Source organism: Oryctolagus cuniculus, chromosome 4, assembly GCF_964237555.1.
Source record: "Oryctolagus cuniculus chromosome 4, mOryCun1.1, whole genome shotgun sequence".
Lineage (NCBI taxonomy): Eukaryota > Metazoa > Chordata > Mammalia > Lagomorpha > Leporidae > Oryctolagus > Oryctolagus cuniculus.
The window spans coordinates 32319179-32343368 of NC_091435.1; the positions used below are offsets into that span (position 1 = coordinate 32319179).

The following is a 24190-nucleotide window of genomic DNA, read 5'->3' on the forward strand; positions in this document are numbered from 1 at the left end:
GTGAAATATTATACATTTTTACTGTAATGTAAATTTAAAATATGTTATCTCAAAAACTACAAAAAAAGAGAAGGGAGACTGGGAGGGAGTGGGAATGGAGGAAGGGAGCAAGGAGGAGAATGTCATTATGTTCTTAAAATTGTATCTACAAACCATATTGAATCTCTAAAGTAATTAAACATTAAAATAAAAGTGTTTAAGGAAACATAAAAAAGCACAGAAGTAAGCCCTATCATCAGTGTATAAATAAATGTTTTACATAGTAGTAAAACTTAACTTTTTTGTTATACCACTGTAAAATAGACAGGTGTTTCCTGAATGTTTGCTACATGCTAGGGATTATTCAAAGCAATATATACACACACATACATATATGTACACACACACGTACACATTTCGATTTCCAGAGATCCTATGAATTATTTTTTTCAGCATCATTTAATAGATAAAAAAATTAGATCTTGGGAAACTGCAAATATGTCCAACTCCCAGCCAAAAACTGGTAAAGTAAGAATTCAGTCCTGGTAGTCTGATTATGGAGTCAGGCCTGTGGACTACTGCATGTACTTCCTATTTTAGCGTAGCTCAGAATAAATGTTTGTAGTGGGTAGAATTGAATTATAGAATGTTTCAAAATTAGGGAGTACTAATGTAGAGCACAATACTAACGTGGAACACAATAGCTGAAATAAGACGTGAAATCACTGTTTGCATTATAAACTATATATAAATTATATATAACATAATTAAATTTACATAATTCACATAAAATTTTATGTAATTTATATAAATATAGAATTAAATTTATATTGTACATAATTAAATTTTATAAATTATATATATGTAATTGATATCTTCTAGAGGAGGATGGCCCCAGTCCTTGGTCCCCTGCACACATGTGGCAGATGCAGAAGAAGCTCCTGCTCTTGACTTCAGTCTTCCCAGCCCTGGCCATTGTGGCCATTTAGGGAGTGAACCTGCAGGTGGAAGACCTCTCTCTGTCTCTGTCTCTTGTCTCTCTCTCTGTCTCTCTATATACTTCAAATAAATAAATCTTTAAAAAAATATAGCTACTAATACATTTAAAACTAGAAAGAGGGTTTTTTTTTTTTGGTAAAGATTTATTATTTATTTGAAAGGCAGAAATACAGAGAGAGAAGGGGAGACAGAGAGATCTTCGATCCACTGGTTTACTCCCCAGATGGCCTCAACAGCTAAGGCTGGGCCAGGCCGAAGTCAGGAGCTAGGAGCATCTTCTAAGTCTCCCACATTGATACAGGGGCCTGAGGACTTGAGCCATCTTCTGCTGCTTTCCCAAGCACATTAGCAGGGAACTCAATTGGAAGTGGAGCAGCCAGGACTCCAACTGGTGCTTACATGAAATGCCAGTGCTACAGGCCATGGCTTTAACTGGCTGTGCCTCAGTACTGGCCCAAAACTATTTATACAAATACATTACCAATTTAACCATTTCAAGTAGGCAGTTCAGAAACATTAAGTATTCACATGGTTGTATATCACTGCTACCCATCTGTAGAACTTTTTCAGAATCCCAAATTGAAATTTAACGTGTACAGACATATTAATAAGATCCCCATGACCCTCTTTTCCTGACTCTGTTCTACTCTAATCCCTATCCAGCACTATTCTACTTTCTTTAAGAATTTGTTAGTACTATTTTTATTGAAAATGCTTAAATATTTCACTTTCATTTCAAATATATTTAAGTTTTTCCTTTTTTTTGCATTTTAAATTCTCATTTAGAGCACAAAGTTACAACTCAGTCTCTATTTGAATTGTCACAAATTCTCTATTAGTGAATTTGTGACAATGTTACCCTCCTACTAAGAATCGCACAATGTTACCCTCCTACTAGTATTGAGGGTGGTTCTTTGGATACTGATGACCCAGTTTAATGCTTGCAAGCAAGGTGATTGTTGTCCTCTCCCTTATCTTGACCTTCAGACATAATAATGTTAAGTTGGGTAAATACTTTCTAACTATTTTAAGATTCTTTTTAATCCTCTTAGCATTTTAGATTACTAGCAAGCACAAGGATTTAATCCATCAAAAACCAAGCAACAGATGTCAGGGATTCTAGGTATCTCCCCTGGTATGACCTAGTTTTGTTTTCAGGAATCATCGGTGCTGAGAAAAAGAAGAATGTTTATTTCATGCCGGCTAAGCAGTACGTTTGGAAATTTTCTCTCAAACAACTTGTGAAGAACAGCCTTGTTTTACTTAAGGACAGAGTAATAAATGATGAAGAGCACATACATGGATTAGCAAGTAAGATGCCTGTATCCCCTATCGGAGTGCCTGGGCTTGGTATCCAGCTCCAGCACGCAGTTCCAGGTTCTTGCCAAAGCAGGTTCTGGGAGGCAGGTGAAGGCTCAGGGAGTTGGGTCCCTGCCACCCACGTGGGAGACTTACATTGAGTTTTCAGCTCCTAGCTTTGGCCCGGCCCAGTTTTGGCCATTGCGGGCATTTGGGGAGTGAACCAGAGGATGGGAGCGCTGTCTGTTCTGTCTAACAAACAAATAAAAAAGCAGATACCAACCAAATTCATTTCCCAGTGAGGAGAACATCTTGATCTAAATCCATAGGGATATTTTTGGGAATCTTCTGCAGAAATAGATTAAATGGGAAAGTTTCTGACAAACTTAAGTTTCATTGAGTAATGTCTAATCTTGGCTAAGCAAATGATCAAAAAACAATGATGAAGCAAGCCCAGGGTGTGAATCCCACTGAATATTTTCTGAAGAAATTTTGCTGAGTTTTGGCTTTCCCAGACTTGCTACATCTCACATGAAACCAATGTGTTCCCTTCATCCTTTTTTTTCTTTTAAATGTTTGATTGTTAATTGGGATGAACTTTTTTTTAGTTATTTATTTATTTATTTGAAAATCAGTGTTACACAGAGAGAGGAGAGGCAGAGAGAGAGAGAGAGAGAGAGAGGTCTTCCGTCTGATGCTTCACTTCCCAATTGGCCGCAACGGCCAGGGCTGCGCCGATCCGAAGCCAGGAGCCAAGAGCTTCTTCCGGGTCTCCCATGTGGCTGCAGGGGCCCAAGGACTTGGGCCATCTTTCTACTGCTATCCCAGGCCATACCAGAGAGCTGGATAGGAAATGGAGCAGCTGGGTCTCAAACCGGCACCCACATGGGATGCTGGCGCTTCAGGCCAGGGCTTTAACCCACTGCGCCACAATGCTGGTCCCTCCCTTCATTCTGATATAACAACTATGGCCCCCGATCTCTCTCTCTCTCTCTCTCTCTTTTTTTTTTTTTTTTTTTTTTTTTTTTTTTTTTTTTTTTTACTGCATAGGGAATTACAGAAGGGGAAAAATTGAAACACAGTAATACTTTATGTGAGAGGTGTCTTCCATCTGCTGGTTCACTCCCTTCTTAACAGCCAGAGCTGTGCCGATCTGAAGCCAGGAGCCAGGAGCTTCTTCCAGGTCTCCCACGTGGGTGCAGGGGCGCAAGAACTTGGGCCATCTTCTACTGCTTTCCCAGGCCATAGTAGAGAGCAGGATCGGAAGTGGAGCAGCCAGGACTTAAACCTTTGCTCACATGGGATGCCAGCACTGCAGGTGGTGGCTTTACTGCTACTATGCCACAGAGCAGGCCCCTCATTCACATTCTTAAACATTGACACATTGGTACTCACACATCATTGAGATCCCTTGTGCGGACTATAGCCCCTAAAAAGGAGAAAAGACTAGCCAGTGGCAGGCCTCGTATAGGTACTTTGTTGTCCATTTAGAATGACAGGGAAGTGTAGAACTGGGGATTCCAACTATGTTTCTGCCAACAGTCTTGAATACTAAGCCCAAAAAATAGAGAAAGTAATAGGAGCTATGAAAAAAAAAATGAGATCAAAGTGATAACTACCACAGAACCAATCTAGGAAGGTCCCAGGACTGAGGCCACAAGGACATAATCCATGGGTTTATCAACACAAATTTTAATTCTTTGGGAATAAGTAAAAAATCAAGTTAGCATGTAAAGACAAGTGTTCTATTATTTTGATTTTAGAATTTGATAATTTTTTAGTTAATAGATTTTATTAGTTTAATATTTTCTATTTAAAAGAGTGATAGAAAAAAATAATAATACCCAAATGCCTGCAGTAGCCAGGGCTGGGTCAGGCTGAAGGCAGGAGCATAGAAATCCATTTGAGTTGCTTATATGGATTTCAGGGATCCAAGTACTTGAACCTCACCTATTGCTGTCTCAGGGTGCTTATTGGCAGGAAGCAGTATCTGGCATTTCAGTATGGGATTTGGGCATCCCTATAAATAGGTTAACCATTGTATCACAGTGTTCACCCCAATAATTTATGTTTATAGTGGTTCAAGTAAAATAGCTATGATTTGTTAGAGGCATATACCTTGGGTTGCCGTCTTGTACTGGTTTTCCCAGTAAATTTCCTGATTACTGGATTAGCACTGAAAGTTCAATGTCCCTAGAATCTCATTAGACTTGGGCAGTCTTCTATGGTCAGTTATTTTATTTTATTTTATTTATTTTATTTTTTTGACAGGCAGAGTGGATAGTGAGAGAGAGACAGAGAGAAACGTCTTCCTTTTTTGCCATTGGTACACCCTCCAATGGCTGCCACGGCTGGCATGCTGTGGCTGGTGCACCGCGCTGATCCGAAGGCAAGAGCCAGGTGTTTCTCCTGGTCTCCCATAGGGTGCAGGGCCCAAGCACTTGGGCCATCCTCCACTGCCTTCTCGGGCCACAGCAGAGAGCTGGCCTGGAAGAGGGGCAACCAGGAAAGAATCCGGCACCCCGACCGGGACTAGAACCCGGTGTGCTGGCGCTGCTAGGTGGAGGATTAGCCTATTGAGCCGCGGCACCGGCCGGTCAGTTATTTTAAATTCATGGCACATTGTGTATGACTGTAACTTCATTTTCTCATATACCTATTATATTTTTTTTACTGTGTGTTTTGCCTTTTCTTTATCTGTAAGATAAACAAGTAGTTTGTTTTCAAAAGGAAGAGACAAAATGTTGTAAAAAGCAGTTGTGTTTAATGCTTAAAGTGCTATTTCTTGACTTTGTTACCTGGCTGGTAACCAGATGTTCTAGGAATGTATCTTAATTGATTATAATGTCTGGTTTCAAAATGCACACGAATGTGTTTGGAAAATCTTTTGGACATATGGGTCTTCCTTAAGGATAATTCACTCTGATGGAAAGGAAGAGGAAACACCTGTTAGGATTATTTTGCTTAGATAATTCATCCAAAACGGTTTCTTTCTTTTTTTCTAAGGTAAGCATTTTATACAATACATTGCCCTCCAAACATTGCTTTAGTACCTTTGTTACCGGAGAAGCAAGAGTTCTTATCTTCGCACAAGAAAGAATTCAGGTGTGAGAGAGAGTAGTGGAAAGCAAAATAGCAAGGTTTATTAGGGTAGGGACATCTGTAAGAACGGATGGGCACCTCTCCAGACAGAACCTGAGAGAGAGTGCCCAGTCGCTCAGACTGGGGGAGAGTGAGGTTACATGGTTGAGTGGAGAGAATACACCTGGGCAGGCCAGGTGGGTGGCTCAGCAGAGAGGCAGAGGGCTGAGCGCAAAGTCAAGGGATGGGTCTTGCCTCCCCACCTCTTCTCCTCCTGGAACAAAGGACTTTTTAGATGTAAATACAAAATATTCCTATCTGAATTTTCTCCCTGAAGTTATCACACAGGGGGAAGCCTGGCTGGCATCACCCCGCCTTAGAGGAGCCTTAGAGGAAGGATGGTTATCGGGTAGAAGGGGCAGGGCATTTGAAGTGTAGATACTAGGCTACACCTGGAAGGTTATTGAGATGACTTTGAGATGTGGATGCTGGACCTAGATGTCAACTCCTTAGGCCTTTGTCACACACACATAAACTTATTTCTGACTTCCTGCCTAACACCTTCTTATACCTTTTGATACTTTGTGTTTCAATTTTATTTCAAAGTATATTCCAATTTTCTTTTCAACCTGTGTTTGAATATATTATTTAACTATATATTGATTAATCTGCAAAGAGTTGGATGATTAACAGATATTGTTCTGTTATTTCTAATTTCATTTTGTTTACAATAAGAGAAGATACTTTGACTGATACCATTTCTTTTCAGTTTGTTGAGGCTATAGCACAAATTGTCCACATGTCTTATGTCCATTTGAAAATAATGTTTAGATTGCTATTGAGTTAAAGCAGTTGATCTTGACTTTCTGTGCACCTACTTTATCAATTACTGAGAGTTGTGTAGGAGTATTGATAAACAGTTGTGAATTTGTGTATTTTTTATTATGTCAAGCTTTTTCTTCTTGTTTTGAAACTCTTGCTAGGTATATATGCAGTTTAGGATTTTAATGTCATCCTGGTAATTTTTATGACATCGTTAGTAAGGGGGATGGAGAAAGAGAGAAAGAGAGAGAAAGAGTGAGAGAGTAAGAGAGTGAGAGAGAGAGAGAAGTATCTTTTATCTTCTGGTTTACTTCCTGTATGCCTACAAAAGCTGGTGCTGGGCCAGGCCAGAGCCAGGAGATGGAATCTTCACTTGGTTCTTCCATGTGTGTTGTAGGGACTCAAGCACTTGAGAAACATCTGCTGCCTTCTCAGGATACTGTATCAGGAATCTGGACTTGTGCTGCAGGACAGGATGCACTGTAGTATAGCACCCACCCATTTCCTTTGATTTTGCATGTTTTTCCCATCATTTTTCCTTAACTTTTCCATGTTTTTATATAAAGTGCATTTCTTATAGACAGCATATTTTTGGCTCTATTTATTGCTCGATTGTATAGCCTCTGTATTTTTGTTAGTATGTTTAGGCAGTTTACCCTTAATGTAACTGTTTCTGTGGTTTCATTAAAATGTACCTAACTGACTAATTGTTTTTTATTTATTGTACCTGCTTTTTCCTCCAGTTTTCTCCATTCTCACTGATTAAATTTTTATTATGATTCCATTTGAATCTATTAGCTTACTATTGATACCTTAATGTTATTTTTAGTGTTTCCCTAAGTTTTATAATATGCATCTTTGATCAAAGTCTACTTTTTTTTTTAAGATTTATTTTATTTATTTGAAAGACATAGTTACAGAGAGAGGTGGAGACAGAGAGAGAGGTCTTCCATCTGCTGGTTCACTCCCCAGATGGCCGCAACAGCCGGAGCTGTGCTGATCCAAAGCCAGGAGCCAGGAGCTTCTTCCAGGTCTGCACATGGGTGCAGGGGCCCAAGGACTTGGGCCATTTTCTCCTGCTTTCCCAGGCCATAGCAGAGAGCTGGATTGGAAGAGGAGCAGCTGGGACTAGAACTGGTGCCCATATGGGACGCTGGCGCTTCAGGCCAGGGCTTTAACCCACTGTACTACAGTGGCGGCCCCAAAGTCTACCTTTAGGTAATATTTATCACTTTATCTGCAATGCCAGAAATTTTAATTGGAGTGTACTCCTAATTCATTCCTCCCAATATATTGGTACTATTGCCATAAACTCTTTGGAAATCAGAACACGAAAGTCCTCAGGCCAAAACTGTTTAAACTCATTCTTTGTATGTAATTTATGGCATTTTTTTGTGCTGCAAAGGCATAATTGTGAAACTGATAAAAATTTCACGGCCCAGAAAGCCAAACATATTTACTATATAGTCCTTTAAATAAAAGTTTACCAATCTCTGATTTAGATAATAAGTTATCCTTTTTAAGTGATTGTGAAAGATGGGAATGTCCTTTGTATTTACTCTTACTTTAATCAGATTCAGCGATCTTCATTTCCCCCTCTAGGTTTTTGTCTTGTTTCATTGTCTTGCTGAAGAACTTCATTTAGCATTTATTGCAGTGCAGGTCTGTTGGTGATGAATTCTCTGTTTTATTTTGTCTGGAAATACATACTTTTTTTAAAAAAAAATTTCTTTCTCTCCTCAGTGTTTTCTTTCTGTCCTTCCATAGGATGGCTTGCATAGTTTTTGTTAAGAATTATGTTCTAGGGGGGCAGACGTTGTGGGATAGCTGGTAGGGCCGCCACTGCAGTGCCAGCATCCCATATGGGCGTTGGTTCAAGTCGTGGCTGCTCCACTTCCAATCTAGCTCTCTGCTATGGCCTGGGAAAGCAGTGGAGAATGGCCCAAGTCCTTGGGCCCTGGCTTCGGATCGGCACAGCTCCGGCCATTATGGCCATCTGGGGAGTGAACCAGTAGATGGAAGACTCTCTCTCTCTCTCTCTCTCTCTCTCTCTCTCTCTCTCTCTTTCTGCCTCTCCTCTGTGTAACTCTGACTTTCAAGTAAAATAAATAAAAAAAAAATTATGTTCTAGGGGCTTGTGTTTTGGTGAAGGAGGTTAAACCACAGTTTGCAATGCTGGGATCCCATATCAGAACTCTAATTCAAGTCCCAACTGCTTCTGATCCAGCTCCCTGCTCATATGCCTGGGAAAGCAGGCACTGGAGACCTTGATGGAGTTCCAGGCTCCTGGCTTCAGCCTGGACCAGCCCTAGCTGTTGTGGGCTTTGAAGAGTGAACCAGTGGATGAAAGATCCATCCTCCCTCCCTCCCTTCCTCCCTTCTTTCCCTCTTTTTTATTTTTCCTTTCTTTCTTTCTCCTTTCTTTTCTCTCCCCTTCTCCTCCCCTCGACGTCCCCTCCTCCTCCCCTCCTCTTCCTTTTCTTCTTCTCTTTCCCTTCTTTTCTCTCTCTCTCTCCCTCCCTCCTCCCTTCCTTCTCTCTCTTTCTCTTTCCCTCCTTCCCTCCCTTCTCTCTGTCACTCTGACTCAAATAAATCAATCCTTTTTTTTTTTTTTTCAAAAAAAAGTACTTAAAGAACTGTGCTCTGATCCTCACTTTTGTTTCTTTTTATGTAATATGTCTGTTGTCTGCATGTAGTGTTTTCTCTGTCTTAATATTGCACTATTTGGAATTCAGTGTCTCTGGACCTGTGTTGTTTTCCTTGCCCTCTTTCTTTATATTTTCCTACTGGAATTCCAGTTACATTTATATTTGTCTACATCATATTTTTTCACTAATCTTTAATTCTCTATTTTTCCCTCATTTTATTTTTCTTTTAATTTCTATTGACTTTCTGTTTACAGATTACTTTCTTGTGTTAAGTCTGCTGATGAGTTTCTCAAAGGCATTTACCTTAGCTGGTGCTGCCATAATAAAAGAACATATACTGAGCAACTTGAACAATAGGAATTTATTTCACAGAGTTCTGGAGACTGAAAGCGCAAGATCAAGGTGGCAGCAGGCTAGGTGTTGGGGGGGAGCTTTCTTTTGAGTTATGGATGACCATCTTCTTCTGTCTTCACATGGCCTTCCCTTGATGTGTACAGGTAGAAAAGGAGAGAAGGAGAAAATTCTAAGGTGTCCGTTCTTACGAAAGCACTAATTCCAACATAAGGGTCCCTCTCATGACCTCTTTTAAGTGTAATTAGCTTCTAACAACGCTTTCATCTCCAAGTAGCATCAGATTGGGGATTAGTGCTCGAAGGTGTGCATTCGAATCACAGTGGCAGCATTCATCATTGCTACCGCTGGTTTTTATTTCTAGCAATGCCTTTTTTTTTTTTTTTTTTTTTTTTTTTTTGACAGGCAGAGTGGACAGTGAGAGAGAGAGACAGAGAGAAAGGTCTTTCTTTGCTGTTGATTCACCCTCCAATGGCCGCCGCGGCTGGCGCGCTGCGGCCGGCGCACCGCGCTGATCCAAAGGCAGGAGCCAGGTGCTTCTCCTGGTCTCCCATGGGGTACAGAGCCCAAGCACTTGGGCCATCCTCCACTGCACTCCCTGGCCACAGCAGAGAGCTGGTCTGGAAGAGGGGCAACTGGGACAGAATCCGGCTCCCCGACCGGGACTAGAACCCGGTGTGCCAGCGCTGCAAGGCGGAGGATTAGCCTAGTGAGCCGCGGCGCCGTCCCAGCAATGCCTTTTACCTCTTATCATTTTCATTTTCCTGTTGCAGTTATACAAGTTTATTAATAGTTGCCAGTGTTTTCACTAAATCCTCTAATATCTTAATCAAAAAATTGGTCTAATAGTTTTAATATTTCCTTTGATTCTGTTTGGATAGTGTCTAGTATCCTTCTTTCAGATTCACTCTTCTTTTCCCTACTATTGTCTAATCTCCTAAACCTACCACATAGAATAGTTTACATTTATCTACTGAGATTTCCTGTTTCCTTATTATGTATATACTTTATTTTGAATCCTTCAATACATTTTATTAATTTTTTTCAATATATTTTAAATCACTGCATTGAAGTCTTTGGTAATTTGATAATTTTTATTGCTGTTTTGAGATCTGTATCTATTGATTGATTTTTGTTTTATCTTTTCCTCTTCTCATATTTGAGAATGTTTTACTGGATGCTGGAAATTTTTGATATTACATTTCTAAGTACCTGAGTTTTATGGTCTTTCTTAGAATGTTATATTTTGTTCCAGTGGATAGTTTATTTACTACAGTGTGTCTTTTATCATTTCAAGTTTGCTTTTAAGCTTCATTAGGACACTGGTAGAGTGGAGTTTGTTTGTGTGCTCTTTCTTGATTCTGCTGAACTATTGGAATGTTCATTGAGGTCGGTCCACTCTTCATGACCTTGAATGTCTCCAAGACTATTACTGACATTTTTAACTTAATGTATATGGGATTATATACATAAAATGACATCATCTAACTCTCCCTATTTCTTCTGTTGCTTGTGCAGACATGGTAGACAGAGAAATAGCCTTCCACAGGTGACCATATTAAATGTAAAGGAATTAAGTTAGCAGATAGAATGAAGGTTGTTACTCGGTGGATCTTAAAATGAGGAAAATTATCTTGAGTTATCCAGGTGGATCTATAATAAACACAAAGGTCTTTTGAAAAAGGATTTATTTATTTGAAAGAGTTGCAGAGAGAGAGAGAGCGCGCGCGAGTGAGCACACATCCATCTGCTAGTTGACTCCCCAAATGGCTGCAACAACCAGCCCTTGGCTGATCCGAAGCCAGGAGCTTCTTCCGGGTCTCCCACATGGTTACACAGACGCAGGTACTTGAGCTGTCATCTGAGACTTTTACAAGTGCATTAGCAGGGAACTGGATCAGAAGTGGATCAGCTGGGACTCAAAGCAGAGCCCATATGGGATGCTGACACTGCAGGCAGTGGCTTTACCAGCTGTGCCACAGCGCCAGGCCCAACACAAGGATCTTTAAAACTGGAAGAGGGACGCAGAAAAGTGTTAAAATGATTTGATGTAAGAAATACTGGACTGGAGATTTCAGGCTTTGCGAATAGAATGAGGCTGTCATGAACCAAGAAAGGAGGGCAGTCTCTGTCGGCTGGAAAAGGCAAGAACGTGGAGCCTCTCGGAAAGAAAATAGCTGGACTGATTTAGCCTGGTGGAGCCTGCTTTTTATATCTGATCTTCAAAGCTACAGGGTAATACACTTGTGTGGTTTTAAGCCCTTAAGTATATGATAACTTGTTTTATTGTAAAATAGGAAGCTAATAACAGGGACCAAAACATGGACAGGAAAACTGTCAGTTTTTACATACACAGAAGAGTCTAGAGTAAGTAATGAGAAAACTTTATTCGCAGAAACTCGCTTTTCATCTGGAGAGAAGGTCTTACTTCAAAGCATGATATACTAAGCATTTTCTGCTTTTGTTCGTGTTAATTTTTTGTCATCTGAAGTCATTGAGAATAGCTTCTACTTTTAAAACCGTGTTATTAAAGTATGATTGATATATGAAAAGTTGTACATTGTTAATGTATACATGTAGAAGAGTATGGGCATAGATATATAGCCATGAATCTATTATTATCATCAAGGCCATTAATGTATATAGCAATTCTCAAAGTTTCCTCTTGCCTACTTTATTATTTTTAGTGTGTGTGTGTGTGTGTGTGCGTGTGGTCAGGACACTTAATGTAAGATCTACTCTCCTAGCAGGTTTTAAGTAGATGATACAGCATTGTTAGCTATAGCACTATGTTGTATAGTCAATAAGCTGAAGGTTTGTACCTTGTAACTATCTTACCAACATCTCTTCTTTCCCCAGGTCCCTTACAACCACCCTTCTACTCTCTGCTTCTCTGAGTTTAACTATTTTATACGCTATGTGCAGGTGAGATCATTCCTTGCTTGTTTTCTGTGTCAGGTTTATTTCACTTAACATAAGCCTCTCAATATCCATTTATGTTGTCACAAATAGCAGGGTTTACTTGAGGGGCCAGAGCTGTGGTGCAACAGGTAAGCCATGGCCTACAGCACTGGCATCCCATATGGGTGCTGGTTTATGTCCTGGCTGTCCCATTTCCCATCTAGCTCCTTGCTAATGTGCCTGGGAAAGCCGCAGAGGATGGACCAAGTCCTTGGACCCCTGCCCCGACGTGATCTGGAAGAAACTCCTGGCACCTAACTCCTAGCTTTAGCCTGGCCCAGCCCTGGTCATTGAGGCCATTTTTTGAGTGAACCAGTGGATGGAAGATCTCTCTCTATGTCTCTCCTTCTCTCTCTGTGTAACTTTTTCTGCCTTTTAAATAAATAAATGCATCTTACAAATGATTAAATAATCTATTTTGGGTTTATGCTATATTTGTTTGCATAGTCATTCATTTATGGACACTTGGATTGTTTTAATATCTTGACTATTGTTAAAAATGCTGCAGTGAACCTGAGTGTATAGATAGGGTTTTCAATCCTGATTTCAATTCCTTTGAATATATACCAAGAAATGGGATTGCTAGATCATATGGAGGTTATATTTGCATACCTTTGAGGAAAGTCCATACTGTTTTCCATAATGGCAGTACCATGTTACATTAAAGTGTTCCTCTTACTCCCCAGTCTAGGCAGTACTTACTATCTTCTTAAAATAAAGTCATCCTAACATATGTGAGGTAATATCTCATTGTGGTTTTGATTGGCATTGCACTGATGGTTAGTAGTGTTCCACATTCTTTTATGTATCTGTTGGCCATTTGTATATCTTCTTTGGAGAAAAATCTATGCAAATCCTTTGCTTATACTTCAGTCAGGGTATTCTTATTGAGTCCTGTGAGTTCCCTGTGTATTTTGGCTGTGAACCCTTTTATCAGTTGCATAGTTTCCAAATATTTATCCTCTTTCTATAGACCATCTTTTCAACTTGATTGATTGTGCAGATTTGCTTTAATGTAATCCCACTTGCATACTATTGCTTTTGTTGCCTGAGCTTTTGGTGTCAAAGGAAAAAAGTCATTGTCAACATCAATGCTAATGAACATTTTCCCTATTTTTTTTCTAGGAGTTTTGTGGTTTCAGGTCTTAAATTTGTCTTTAGACTATTTTGACATGGTTTTTTTATATGGTATAACATAAGGATCCAATATCATTATTTTGTTTGTGGATATCTAGTTTTCCAATACCATTTATTAAACATGTTACCATTATCTCATTTTGTGTTTTTGGCTCCCTTGTTAAAAGTTAGTTGACTTATATGCATTGTGTTTATCTCTGGGTTATTTGTTCTGTTCCATTTTGTGTCCTTTATTATGTCATTACCATACTGTTTTGATAAAGTAGTTTTATACCATAATTTTGATAATGATTGCACTGAATCTGAAGATTGTTTTGAGTAGTATGGACATTTTTAGCAATGTTAGTTTTTTCAGTGCATGCGCATGGAAAATCTTTCCATTAAATGTGTCTATTATAATTCTTTTCATCAGTATTTTATAGTTTCTTTGTATTGTCCTGTTAAGTTTACACAAAATTTTTAATGGTATTGTACTTTGGACTCTTCTTTTATCTGTATTTTCAGATATTTCACAGTTAATGTATAGGAATATAACTGAATTTTGCACATTGATTTTGTATCCTGAGACTTCACTGACCTCATTTATTTTTTTGTATTGTTTATTTATTTTAAAGATTATTTATTTGAAAGAGTCACACAGAAAGAGGAATAGATAGAGAGAGATACTTTCCATCCAGTGATTCACTCCCCAAGTGGCTGCAACAGCCAGGTCTAGGCCAGGCCAAAGCCAGGAGTCAGGAGATTCCTCTGGATCTCCCACATTGGTGCAAGGGCCCAAGCACTTGGGGCATCTTCTGCTGCTTTCCAAGGCACATTAGCAGGGAGCTGGATTGGAAATGGAGCATCCAGATCTTGAACTGCTGCCCATATGGGATCCCAGCATCACAGGCAGTGGCTTTACCTACTATACCTCAATACCATCCCCCATTTAGTTGTTTTAACAGTTTCATGGTGGAATCTTTAGGATTTTCTAAATATAGCATCGTATATCATTGACGGTATAAATTTACTCATCTTTTCCAATTTGTGTGACTTTATTTTCTTGCTTATTGATCTGGAAATGATTTCCAATTCTATGTTGATTGGAAATAGGGAAAGTGTGCATCCTTGTTTTGTTCCTGACAGAGAAAAAGATGTCAGTTTTTCTTTATAAATATTTATTTCTGTATTTAATTGAAAGGCGGTGTGACAAAGAGGAGAAAGAGAGGGAGAGGTAAGAGTTGGGAAAGAGAGAGATCATCCAACTGCTGGTTCTCTCTTCCAAGTGTTTGCAGTTGTCATGGTGGCTCAGGCTGACGCCCGAAGCCAGAAGCCAGGAACTTCATCCAGATATCCCACATGTGTGGTAGGGAACCAAGTACTTGGGCCATTATTCACTGCTTTCTCAGGTGCATTAGTAAGAAGGTGGATCAGAAGTAGAGTAGCTGACACTTGAACCAGCATTCTGATATAAGATGCCAACTGGTGGCTTAACCTACTGCACCGCAGTGTTGGCTCTGAACAGTTTTCAGCTTTTCACCACTGAATGTGAATTGAGTTGCAGTAAACACTGAGGTGCAGACAGCTCTTTTATTTGCCAATTTAATTTCCTTTGGGTAAATTCCAAGGAGTGGGATGGCTGGGTTGCATGGTAGGGTTATATTCAGATTTCTGGCTGTCTGCAGAGTCTTGTACACAATGTTTTTAGGAGCATATAGGGTACTTTGTATGGGCATGTGATGCATCAGGGAGATGACTATGGTGCTAGAGCCACACATTGGTTGGTTGGGGAGGTATTCAGGTTAGTTGTCCTGTGGAGTTCATGTGCAGGTTTCTCCATGGGGTCTTCAGTCTTGTGGAAGGGGTTGTGGCTATTTATTTAAATCAACATACCAGTTCCTGTGACCTAGCACCCCTTCTCCCTGTTTCCAGCTGCCCTCAGGTCACCTGACTGCTTCAGTCCTCCCAGTGCTCTGAGTGGGCAGCATCCCTAAGCCTGGAGAAGCTGAGCACTTACTGCTGGGACTTTCTTCTGAGGACGAAGTTGTGAGCAAAGGGAACCCACCTCAGCGTGAAACTGTGCCGTCCTAGTGAAGAGCTGGGTGGGCAAAGTGAGAATGTTCTTCTCTTCCTCCTAAACACATCCGCTTGGTTTTATTTTTTCTTCACCGAGGTTGTGGAACCTCTTAGTTGGGCTCTGGGGGTCACAGAAAGGTATATTTACCTATGGATGATCGCCAAAATCACAATTTCTCTGTGGAAAGAGGGCTAGACCCACCTGTTCTTCCATCTTCCTGATGTCACAAACTTCGAACTTTTAAGGTGATTCAGATATTTTCTGAACAGATTTTTATGGTTTTTTTTCTTTCTTTTTTTTTTTTCCTGTGTGTGTGTGTCACTAGGCTTTTCATGGCCCCATGTTGCCTAGAAAAATACTGACATGTATTTTGTGTGACTTGCTTCTTCATCATCAACTCTTGGAGAAACAGATACTTAATTTTACATTAAAATGAAAATGCTAGTTCATTCCAGCTTAATACTTTTTTCACAAAATATGAAAATAAGTACAAATAGTAAATTACATGAATAGCAGGGAGTTAGACCATACGAAAACAACAGCAAGTTTCCCTATATTCCATGGAAGCCTTGCTTAGCCTCTGTCATGAATTTTACACTCTTTAATCAATCATTTCCCATATTTCCCACTAATCTTACTCACTGTACCCTGTAATTAAGGCTATTCATTTAATTTTAAGTTTTTGGTCATACTGTTTTTAATTCCAAAAAAGATATTTGGTGTTTTTTTTTTAGTTTGTTTGCTTGCTCTGGAAAAGTATCCGGTTTTCTGTATCTTACATATTTTTATATATATCTTTCTATAATTGTTATTTGAGAGACAGCTAGAAATACAGAGTGAGATAGAGAGATTTCAAGAGACAGAATTTTTATCTGTTGGTTCATTCCCTAAATGCCTGCAATGGCTGCGGCATGGCCAGTCTAGTGCCATGTGCTAAGGACTTAATCTAGGTCTATGATGTGGTTGACAGGCACCTAAGTATTTGGATCATCACCTGCTGCTTCAGTGGGGTTCATGTTAACAGAAAACTAGAATTGGGAGCCAGAGCTGAAACTCGAACTCAGGTACTCCAGTGTGCAATGAGGGCATCTTACTGAGCATCTTAGTCACTAAGCCGAATGCCTGACTCCTGCAGATGTTTTAAACCTTATTTGTTATTTCTTTAAACATAGTAAACATCTGTGTTTGGTAACTTTATATAAATACTTTCATAGATTTATTGCGGCTGCTTGATTCTGTAGATTTATGTTCAAAGTGGTGTGTGTACACTCAGTTAATGTTTTGTTCATTGGCTTTGGAATTCTGTTAGTGAGTTTACATATGAAGGTGAAGATATTTCCACCAAAGACTATGTGTATTTATTTCTGCTCATTTGGGAAGCTTAAAAACTAATTTCTCAATTTTAGTTTTGCTTGCTTAGTTTTGCGCATCACTCATGTAATGTGAATTTGAGCAATAAATACCCAAGAGGCTGGCTTGTGGCTTCACATTTACCATCTTGAGAATATTTTCTCACCTTTACCTCTTGTGTCTATCACTGAAGAACCCTGTTTCCTGGGGACAGAGAGCTTTACCTTTATTTCATCCTTATCTGGATGGTATATTTTCTCAAAATCCTAGACTGATATTGGAGTGTCTTTTTGACCATCAGTTATCTTAGTTAACTCAGCCTTATACTTCTTCATCCTACAAGACCATCATAATCAGTTGCGTTCAATATCAATTGAGAGTCCTTATACTGGTTACCTTATACTGATTACCTATTTTGACTTTGATTTTAGTCTGATAATTTCTTACCATTTTTGTTATTTCCTTTAATACGTTTAAGTATATTTTTTATTTTTTATCGTGCTTTATTAGTTGTCATCAAATGGATTGGTTTGAATAAGCTAAACCATATTTCTTTGTCATCACTATAAATTCTTGGAGTGTTTCTTACTGGCAAAGCAGAGTATTGGGGCTGGGACTTTAAGACAGCCTGCTCTCAAGGGTTTACTATGTAATCTCATGAAAGAAGAAATAATACAGAAAATTGGTTTATGTTGATTTGCAAATAGGTAGTAGGTACAATAAAAAGGCTGGTATTCTAGGAAGGATTTTGTTTCCAAGGGAAATAACATTTGAAGCAGGTCATGTAGAAGGTCCTTGAGGTGGTGGTGGATGAGTGGAGGCTTTTCACACAAAAGAAATGGATTGAAAAGGGCACACGCTGTGGCTCAGCTGGTTAAAGCTGCAGCCTACAGTGCCGGCTTCCCATGTGGGCACTGGTTTGAGTCCCAGCTGGTCCAGTTCAGATCAGCTCCCTGCTAATGTGCTTGGATAAGCACTGGAGGATGGCCTGAGTGCTTCGGCTTCTGTATCCATATGGGAGACCTGAAGAAGTCTTGGCTCCTGGCTTTGGCCTGACCCAGCCCTGGCTGTTGGGGCCATTTGGTGAGTGAGCAAGCCAAGTGGAAGATCTCTTTCTCTGTCTCTTCTTCTATCTCTGTAACTTTTTCAAATAAATAAATAAATCTTTAAATAATAGGATGTTTTGGAGAATAATGAACATGACATTTTGTCCAGGGTTTAACATGACACTCAGCACATAGTTTGTTTAAATGTCTCCTGACTGAATGATTGATTGGTTACATAAATGGATGAAGTCGTACTTAGCGTGGAGTAGCTAGAACATTTAAACAGTTTTAGAGAAATGGTAAAATCAGTCAAAGATTTTGACTTCTTGAAGGTAGGAGCATTGTTAGTGATTTAGGCATTCATATGTGGGTGGCAGTTTCCAAATATGCGACTTACTGTTTGGCAAATTATGCAATGTCTCAGTGTTATTTCTGACATGGGTTAAATAGGACTAATCACAATGGAGCATAACAGATTTAGTGTAGTTGTCAAATGGGGTAAAGTACACCAAATTATTAGCAAAATAGTTGGCATACAGCGTATACTAAAATATCATTTACTTTGCAGATATTTGAAGGTTTTTAAAATAGCAGATAAGGTGGTATATTCATTAAAAAGTTAAATGTAGACTTTCTTTTTTTTTTAACTTTTATTTAATGAATATAAATTTCCAAAGTACAGCTTATGGATTACAATGGCTTCCCCCCCATAACGTCCCTCCCACCCACAACCCTCCCCTTTCCCACTCCCTCTCCCCTTCCATTCACATCAAGATTCATTTTCGATTCTCTTTATATACAGAAGATCAGTTTAGCATACATTAAGTAAAGATTTCAACAGTTTGCTCCCACACAAATGTAGACTTTCTATTAACTTTTGGTAGATACTTACAGTTTTTATTTTGTTACTAAAATTATTTGCAAATTTTTATCATATTTTCAGAATTAGTTATTTATTGAAGATATATTATAAAAATAGATGTTTTAATTTTCCTTCTTGAATCCTGGTTATTACTCAGGAATACATGTCATAATAATTGATAGAGGAATATGTTATAAAACTGGCTTTGTAAAGTTTAGGTCAGTTGGCATCCAAAAAATCATGCAGAAATAATTTTTTACTCCTTCAGTTATAATAGGATTTACTTTTAAAACTTATAATTAGTCTGTGTCATGTTTGGTGACCTTGACTTTTTGACATCATTGCCAAATATTCAATCACTACTATATAGATTCAAATTCATGACATGTAGCTAATAATTGATCTATTCTTTGTTCTGTTTAACCTATTTGGATTTAGAAGGATAGACTTCTTGCTAATTACTCAGAACTATTAGGGTAAGATTATATTGCATATTGACACTAGCCGTTTATTTTATAATGTTTATTTGACATTTAAGAAAGCACTTTATCATTTAGTCTGTCAAATGATAGATTGTTATGGAAGCCAGAGTCTGGCTTTGACAGTAAAAAAACAATCCCAGAATTATATACGAAATTGGAGAAACAATAATGAAAATCATTGAATACCTAGAAATCAAAATTCAATTTAAATAGCATACAGCATTTTAATAAAATTTACATAAATTTCTTATATATTAATATTACATATAATAATAGAATAGTGAAGAACATACATTTTTATGATAAAAACAATATTGTTCTTGAGGTAGATGTATCAAAACAGACACCAATGCGTTCAAGAGCAGCAGAGAAGCAGATTTAAAGATGTGGTTGAAAAACATTTCTTGGGGCCTGGCATTGTGGCGTGGTGGGAAAAGCCTCTGCCTGCAATGCCAGCATCCCATATGGATGCTGGTTTGTGTTCTTTTATTTATTTATTTATTTGATAGAGTTAGACAGTGAGAGAGAGAGAGAGAGACAGAGAGAAAGGTGCTGGTTTGTGGTTCTGACTGCTCCACTTACCATCCAGCTCCCTGCTAATGCACCTGGGAAAGCAGCAGCAGATGATCCCCAAGTGCTTTGGTCCCTGCACCCACTTGGGAGACCCAGAAGAAGCTCCTGGCCCAGCTCTGACCATTGAGACTATTTGGGGAATAAACCAGCGGATACAAGTCTCTCTCTCTCTCCCTCTCCCTCTCCCTCTCTCTCTCTCTCTCTCCCCCCATCTCTACTTCTTTATCTTTAATTTTCAAGTAAATAAAATACATCTTTATAAAAAGTGGATCATGCCTTTCAACATCTACATATTTTCAGAGAGAAAGAAAAACATTTATTTTTCCTTTTCTTTTTAAAAAAATTATTTGGAAGTCAGAGTTACAGAGAGAGGAAGAGAGACAGAGAGTGAGAGTGAGAGAGAGAGAGAAAGAGATCTTCCACTTGCTGGTTCACTTCCCACATAGCCGCTAAGGCCACTGTTGGGCCAGACTGAAGCCAGGAACCAGGGGCATCATTTGGGTCTCCCACATGGATAGCAGGGGTCCAAATATTTGGGCCATCTTCTGCTGCTTTCCCTACATCATTAGAAGGGTGCTGGTTCAGAAGTGGAGTAGCCAGGCCTTGAACTTGTGCCCGTATGTGATGCTGGAGTCACCGATAGCGGCTTTTCCTCCTTTGCCAGGTCACCAGCACTGAAACACATTTCTAATATGGAGACTAGGAGCATTTTTTTGTTCTCTTAAATTAGAGCTCATAGATATTCTTCAGTGCTCATGTAGCTGTCCAACTTTTGTGGGTAGATAGAAACCATGTAGTAAATACAGACTTATATTTCAAGGTGTAATTAAATAAAACATTTTTTGGGATGAAATAATGTTTAACCAATTTTTGGTAAATAAGGAAATTATTATATAGATGTGCCTCATTTTTCACTTTTGTAAAATGGACACTATTCTCATGTGTCCTATATTTTTAAATAAAAATTATGAGAGTTAATAAGTATTGGTAAAGCAAGTATTTAGGAGAAGAAAATATTAAGTCCTTAATATATGAAGCAGTCATCATTATCATCACAAGAATTTTTAGTTCCCCAATTTGTCATTGTTTTTGAGCTATAATAAGGGAAAGCTACAGTCGATGGCCTATGAACTAGAGAAATGTATTCCTCATAGATCTGGAGGCTGAAAGTTCAAGATGAAGGAAACAAGACTTGGTGTCTGGTAAGGGTCTGCTTCTTGGTTCATAGATGGTCGATTTCTTAATGTGTCCTCACCTCTTTCTTAATGTGTCCTCACCTCTTTATTAATGTGACCTCACCTCTTTAGGAGAGCGAGCTCTCTGGGGATCTCTTTTATAAGAAAACTAATCCCACTTTTGAGGACTCCATCCTTGAAAGGTGACCTTGTCACCTGCCGAATGCCTTACCTCCAGATGCCATTACATTGGGAACTAGATTACTACATAGGAATTTGGGGGGATACAAACATTTCATTGCATATCTGGAAAAGACTGTACCCATGGCTGTAGGAGCTTAGGTGGGAATTATGATTAATGGTGGAGAAGCGGATTATCCATCATGTGCCACTAGATCACAGTACTGTGGTAAACTAGGAATTCAATAGCAAGACAATTTGGGTGAAAATCCTCTGTCTCGTACTAACAGTAGAACCATGAATAATCTAGTTATAATTTTAAAAGCTTCAGCTTGCTCCAGGTTATAAAGATCTGTGCTCAAGTGTTTCAAGTGCACAAACTTGGATTTATTATAAATACTCATTATGTCAGCTTTTATATTACTGCAAATCACACAATTTGATAAAATCATCCAACTGGCTAATCAATTCAAGCCAGTGTAGCTAGAGGAAAATCATGTTTAATCCAATTTAAATCTCAAATTTTAATAATGTCAAGGTAGGACATTTTCAAGTATGCACTGAACTTTTAGGATGCCTTCATAATAAGAAAAATAGTCGTTTTGCCATTTCTTTTTCATTTTACTTTTAAAGTATTTTTAAATCTTCTGTATATGGATCTCAATGAAATTTGTTTATAGTGTTGAATAGCACAACAAGAATCTTTGCTTTAAAATGTTATCTGTGATTAGTATTGAGATAAGGCTGAAAAGCAGTATGTGGTAATTGTATAAATATTACACTGTATTTTCTCTATTTCCATTATTTGAAAGTTAGAAAAGTATGGTGCCTATTGTGTTAGTCTAACAAAAGCCATAGGAATACTATCTTATTATATTACTCATTATAAGCAAAATAAAATCTATATCACTTAGAGTTTTAGAATCCTGTACAAAGGGGAATTTTATAATGATCAATGATTGTTCCATACATACACAGCTGTATATATATAAGATTTTCATATTGTTAGAAATTAGAAGTTATATATTATAAAATGTTAATTAATTTAATGGCAAGGAAAATTATTAAAGACAAAACTTTAAATCCAATAACATTTTTTATTTCACAGATTTTTGGTTTGGGATGTAGAATGGTATAGCTGGGTACTTCTGGCTCAGGGTCACTCGGGTTGCTTCAGTCATCGTTTGACCAGGACTGTGTCTCATCCAAAGTTTCAATTGAGTGGGGAAGATCTGCTTTTTTTTTTTTTTTTTTTTTTTTTTTTTTGGCAGGCAGAGTAGACAGTGAGAGAGAGAGACAGAGATAAAGGTCTTCCTTTACCATTGGTTCACCCTCCGATGGCCGCTGCGGCCGGCGCGCTAAGGCCGGCACACCGCGCTGATCCGATGGCAGGAGCCAGGTGCTTCTCCTGGTCTCCCATGGGGTGCAAGGCCCAAGGACTTGGGCCATCCTCCACTGCACTCCCTGGCCACAGCAGAGAGCTAGCCTGGAAGAGGAGCAACCGGGACAGAATCCGGTGCTCCGACCGGGACTAGAACCCGGTGTGCTGGCGCCGCAAGGCGGAGGATTAGCCTAGTGAGCCGCGGCGCTGGCCTGAAGATCTGCTTTTGATTCATATGGTTGTTGGCAGACCTTGGTTCCTCACAGAATGTTGGGTTGAGGATTTGCTTTACTTCCTTGATGTTGACCAGAGGCCTCTCTCACTTCACTGCCACTTTGGCCTCTTTGTAGAGAAGCTCCCAACATAGAAGCCAGCTTTCCCTGGTATGAGTGACGAGAGAGAGAGAGAGAGAGAGAGAGAGAAAGAAAGAGAACCCAAGGAAGAAACTACAAGGTTTTATAATCTAATTTTGAAAATGCCATACTATCACATATGCCATGGTTTTTCTGATCATATATCCCAGCCCTGTAGAAAGTGGGAGGGGACTCTACAAAGATAGGAATGATAGGAGGATCAATTATTGAGAAACTGACTGCAGAGGGAGGGAGAGTGGTTTTCCTTAATTTCTATCAAAGAAAGCATTGCTGCTCTGCTTCATTTGTAAGATTCTTAGGATTGCACACCCTCCCCTCGAATGGTGTTTTCTGTGACACTAGCTCATAAACTCCAGAAAGTTCTTATCTTACTGATTACATAGTGCAAGCAGCAGAAAGCCCTGGTCTAAGAAGACATTTGTTGAATTTTTCCCATGACTTTTTTCCTAGGGAATTTCCTGTGTTTGACCAAGTCTTCAAGGTTCTGAATCTCTACATAAAGCAAATTTTAAGGAGGCCTATTGGGTATATTTACATAAGATACCAGAGAGATGTCTGTGTTATGTGTTACGTTATTTTAACAATTTGACATTATAAAGTTTTCAGTGAAGTGTCTATTTAGGAGAACCCTGAAATCATTCATTTAGTCATTAATTATTTTTGTGAGGACTATTTGAAACATACAAGTGGCTGTGAGAAATCTGATTAAGGACTACAGAAAGACCAAGATGGAACAATTTATCCTACCATCTAGGGAACTCTTATAGACTGAGGCAAATATTTAGCATTTCCCAGAGTGAGATAAATCTTAGAATGGAATGTATATGCTAGTAACTCATGAAAAAGTTGATGAATATGTAACTTTGTCCATTCATGATTATCATCTCATCTACTTCTCCTTTTTTATTTAAGTCTGGCCATAAAAGAAAAACAAAAAAAAATCCAAGTTAATTATTAGGGCAAAGTTGAGAAATCTGTTATTTCCCAGAAGGATCTGGGGGACCACATGCGGGTGGTAATGAGAAGATAATAGGGTAGAGCTGGGAAATGGCTTCTTAAGAAATTCCAAGGGTAGATGCTAGGGACAAGTGAGGAGAGAGTAGGAGATTTCTGGAAATTGTGTAGAATCCAGAAGATTCTGTAGCTAGAGTAGATGCTCACATAGGTTGGAGAAAGACTCCTAGGCTTTCAATATTTTCCTCTTCAAATTTTATTGACATGTAATATGCATGTGATAAAATATATACTCTGAAATGTACAATATTGCAGCATGAGATTTTGATAAATGTATAACCCAAATATACAACCCAAGTCAAGATCTAGAGTACTGTCATCATTGTCCCCATAATTGTCCATATGCCACTTCTAGTCAATTTTACCATATCTTTCCCCCTAGGCAACAAATTACCTACTTTCTATAGTAAAAGAGTTTTG

At 38.8% G+C, this 24190-nt stretch overlaps 1 protein-coding gene across 8 annotated transcripts in view; it reads left to right on the plus strand.

The window, feature by feature from the left end:
- LOC100347331 (RNA-binding motif protein, X-linked 2) overlaps positions 1–24190 on the plus strand; it is a 177775-nt gene that overhangs the window by 33394 nt on the left and 120191 nt on the right. The window contains exon 2 of one of the 8 annotated variants that reach the window (XM_051859457.2): positions 2137–3286. The exons of the other annotated variants lie outside the window; for them this stretch is intronic. The gene's annotated coding sequence lies outside the window, so the exon portion shown is untranslated. Of the gene's footprint in view, positions 1–2136; positions 3287–24190 lie in introns of those variants that run through there. 8 annotated transcript variants of the gene reach the window in all.